Genomic DNA, 3,756 nt, shown 5'->3' on the forward strand with positions numbered 1-3,756 from the left:
CACTGTCTTGTGCTTGCTGTGCTGGTTTCTTCGCTTAGGGGTTCCTAGGCCTGATGCCCCACTGCTTTCACCTTCCACAGCTGGGGGCCCGGGGCACAGCCCCCATTCGGGACCAGGGCCTGCCCCATTGGCTGGACTGGGCTCTGGGGTGGTGTCTATATGGAGAAACTGTGTCAGGGAGGGACAGGGTATTGGGGCAATTGTGGCTGCTTCCTACCTGATCCTGTCCTTCTGTTTGAAGGAAGGAGAGAAGAGCATGGAAAATTAGGGAGAGCTGGGAGTAGCTGGGTTAAGGACTGGGAAGTAAGAGTGTTCGAATTAAGATTAAGGCTAGAGTGAGAGTTTATAGGGGGAGTGAAGGTGAGATTACATTTCCAAATGCAGTAGGGTTTGGTGTTTGAGTTGGGGGTAAAGTTTAAATTGCCATGCGGTGGGCAAATTTAAGGTTAAATTTGAGTAGTGGATTTTGGGTTAGGGTGGAGATGGGTTTAAATATAGGTAGGAGTGGAGCTTTGACTAAGGGTTAGGACTGGGTATTTGAATGAATTGGAATTAGAATTAGGATACAGGTTAGGGTCAAAGGTGAGTTTTGAGTGGGACTTGAAGTTTGCATTGGGGTTTTCAGCTAAGACCACTCCCAGTTCCCATGGTCTCGTTTCAGCCTCAGAGCGGCAGTAGATTGGCCTGGTTAAGATTCTCAGCTTTGGAGGAACCAGGCTGCCTGAGTTTAAATCCTGACTCTACCACTTGGTAGCTATGTGTTGCCTTGGGCAAATTATGTAATCTCTTTGAGCCTCAGTTTCCTTATCTGTATAAAAAGGATGATAATAAGACTACCTACAATATATCGGTGTTGTGAGGATTAAATGAGTTCAGAATCAAAAGAATGCCTGGCACATAGTGTTATTCCCATTTTGCGGATGAGAAAATTGAGAAGAAAAGGTTAAGCGACTTGCTGAAGTGCCTGAATGGGGAGTCACACCCAGTCTAACTCTAGAGCCCTCATGGCTTACTACCATCATCAAGTATGTGTTCTCTCTCTTTTTTGTTTTTGTTTTTTTAAAAGGGTCTGTGTACTTTCTGGAAAGTCAGAGACTGCACTCACTAACAGTATTGACATCCCGGGGTTGAGGTTGAGGTTAGGTGACTTTAGGTTTGTATCTGGGGTGGGGTTTGGACTCTAACAGGGGTTTGCCTTCTGGTTGGTAGACTTTGTGTTAGGTTTCAGGTGGGCGTTCGGATAGGGGTCAGAGCCAGGATTGAGGTTGGGTTTCCTTTGGCAACTAAGGCTGTGGATGAGGCTGAGAGGCCATGGGGGGCAGTGTCTGGGTCAGGCTGAGCATTAGGGCTCTGGTGGCAGAGAGGCTGTTTGGGGCTGGCTGGGATGGGGAACAGGGTGATGTGGTTCTGGTCACCTAGAGGCTCTCTGGGGGTGAGGTCTGGGTGGGCAATGGGTGGGTCAGAGGGGCTGAGGGTGGAGCTCCACCTTGCTCCAAGGGTCTGCAGGGATGGAAGGATTCTCTCACCTTTCCTGCCTTCAGATTCCGACATCTTCCTTTCGAGATTGAAGGGCCATCTGCACACAACCCCCCTCTCTTTCCCCAGCTTTGGAGGGATTAAGGCCACAGGGCGGGGCGATAACAATGTCATATGGGAGGGTGGCGGTGGGGGTGCAAATGGGACATTTGTGGGCCAGAGCCTGGCAACAGATGAAATGTTTACCAAATATACACCTGCAGCAAACAGTCAAACTAAAATAAGAAAAGGATGTCATTTTCCAATAGTATATGGAATTCGAAGTATGTAGGAAAAACCTAATATATGTGCAATATCTCTATGGAAAAAAGATCAAATATTATCAATTATTATTATTATTTTTAGAGACAGGGTCTTGCTCTGTCACCCAGGCAGGAGTGCAGTGGCTTGATCATAGCTCACAGTAGCGCTGAATTCCTGGGCGCAAGTGATCCTCAGGCCTCAGCCAGTTGTGCCTCACCATGCCCAACTAATTTTTTTTTTTCTTTAAATTTTGGGTTGCTTCAAACTTTATTTGAGAAAAACAGAAGATAAACGTATCAAAAGAACACACAGGTGGGTGCGGGGGCATGGCTAGTGGTGGCAGCCAGGGTGGGCATCCGGGCTAAGGCTTTTACTTGACTGCAGACTGGTCGGATTTCGCAGCTTCTAGGCCCCCAAGCTGGGACCGCGACTCTAAGGGGATCTAGTTGGACTACGTGGCTAGCTTGGGCATGGGGGCCTCCACGGTCAGTGTGCCCTCAGGGGACAGGGAGGAGGAGACCTTGGTGGGGTCCACACCGTGGGGCAGCGTGTATTTCCGGATGAAGCAGCGGGAGATGTAGCCATGCTTGTCCTGCCGCCCTTGTGCTTGCCGGTGATCTCCACCACGCCACCCTTGGTCTTGACCGTCAGCTCGTCAGGGGCGAAGTGGTTGACGTCCAGGGATACTCGCCAGCGGTCCGCCGTGGGCCGGTTCTCCGAGACCCCGCTGCTGAGCTGCCGGCTGAGCGCGCGGCTGTAGGCGGGCGCGGCCACCGCGGGGCTCTCGACCGCGGTGGGGGGCAGGGGGCTCACGTAGCCTGGTCAGCTGCTGGTGCCAAACCACTGCGACCAGCCCGAAGGCCTGGTCGAAGAGGCGACTGTGCGGGTACCAGTTGCGGAAGGGGTCCCAGCTGGGGTCCGGCAGGAGCCATAAGAGGACGCGGCGCTCGGTCATGCTGCCAGGCTCTGCTTGGGACGTCTGCTTGGACAGGTGTCATTTTTTTTTTTTTTAAGAGATGGTGTCTTGCTGTATTGCCCATGCCAGTCTCAAACTCCTGGCCTCAAGCGATCCTCCAGCCTTGGCCTCCAAAACTGATGGGATTGCAGGCGCGCCTCGGCTGTTCAAGAAATGGTTACATAGATTTCTTTTGCTTTATTTATTTATTTATTTAGAGACAGAGTCTCGCTCTGTTACCCAGGCTGGAGTGTAATGGCACAATCTCAGCTCACTGCCACCTTTGCCTCCCCAGTTCAAGTGATTCTTCTGCCTCAGCCTGCCGAGTAGCTGGGACTACAGGCATGCGCCACCATGTCTGGCTAATTTTTCTCGTTTTAGTAGAGAGGGGGTTTCACCATGTTGGCCAGGCTGGTCTTGAACTCCTGACCTCAGGTGATCCACCCGACTCAGCCTCCCAAAGTCCTGGGATTACAGGCGTGAGCCACTGCACCTAGCCAGTTACATAGATATTTGCTGTGTAATTATTCTTTGGAGTGTACAAATGTGTATCATATTAAAGCATTTATTGAATGCATGAATACTAGTAACTATAACTTACATAGCGCTTTCTTATCTTATGTGTCAGGCACATAGTACAACATGCTTTATATAAATTAATTCTGTTTTAATCCTAAAAAGCAGGTACTGTCAATAGTCCCATTTTACAGATGAGGAGACTAAGACATAGGGAAGTAGTCGCTCTGTGTTAAAATTCTGCCCTTAATGTGTACACTTTCATAGCCTAGAAGATGAATGCCGCCTTAAACGAATGAGTTGAGAAGCCCCTTTCTGTCTGGCCCCTCCACTCCCCACCACACGGGTTGTTCCTTTTTCCCTTGGAAGAGCCCACTGGACTGCAGGTGGAAGAACTACAACTCCCAGCAGCTATTGCAAGCTCAACCTCCGTGCACACTCACCCCAGGCCTCACATCCGGCATGCGCCGTGCTCGCTCACAGAACTACACTTCCCAACTCTCCCC

General features: G+C 50.4%; 1 pseudogene; it reads right to left on the reverse strand.

Moving 5' to 3' along the window:
• Positions 1 to 2,015: 2,015 nt before the first annotated feature.
• On the reverse strand, positions 2,016 to 2,869 carry LOC102123140 (heat shock protein beta-1 pseudogene; annotated as a pseudogene).
• Between the last annotated feature and the right edge of the window lie 887 nt (positions 2,870 to 3,756).

This window comes from Macaca fascicularis, chromosome X (assembly GCF_037993035.2).
Source record: "Macaca fascicularis isolate 582-1 chromosome X, T2T-MFA8v1.1".
In the NCBI taxonomy this organism is placed as follows: Eukaryota; Metazoa; Chordata; class Mammalia; order Primates; family Cercopithecidae; genus Macaca; species Macaca fascicularis.